Raw genomic sequence first — 356 nt, 5'->3', positions numbered from 1 at the left:
GGGCACCCAGGGGCTGGCAGCAATGACGTATGTCCTTTCACCAGCTGCTCTGCCACCTGGGGTGGGGGACAGCATCCCTCTGATCCTCTCCACAGTGTCCCCGCTCCCTTCCCAGAGTGGGAGGACAGCTCTGGGGTGCTCTGGAGCCTGCCTGTGCCTCCAGCCCCCACTGCACCCAGCTTTCCTGCCTACCTCCTGGCCAGGACTGGGTCTGGGAGCAGCTTGTGGCAGTGTGTGGAGTGATAAAGCCAAGGAGATGAGCTCGGCCTCACCTCTTCCTTCATGCCATTACGTTGGGCTGGGGGGGACACACCGGGAGCTGAGGCACTCCCCTCGGGGGGGAACGGGCGGATGCT

The sequence above is a fragment of the Cariama cristata genome, unplaced genomic scaffold (assembly GCF_000690535.1).
Source record: "Cariama cristata isolate BGI_N322 unplaced genomic scaffold, ASM69053v1 scaffold38896, whole genome shotgun sequence".
Taxonomy (NCBI): Eukaryota; Metazoa; Chordata; class Aves; order Cariamiformes; family Cariamidae; genus Cariama; species Cariama cristata.
This window is presented reverse-complemented; position numbering follows the sequence as displayed.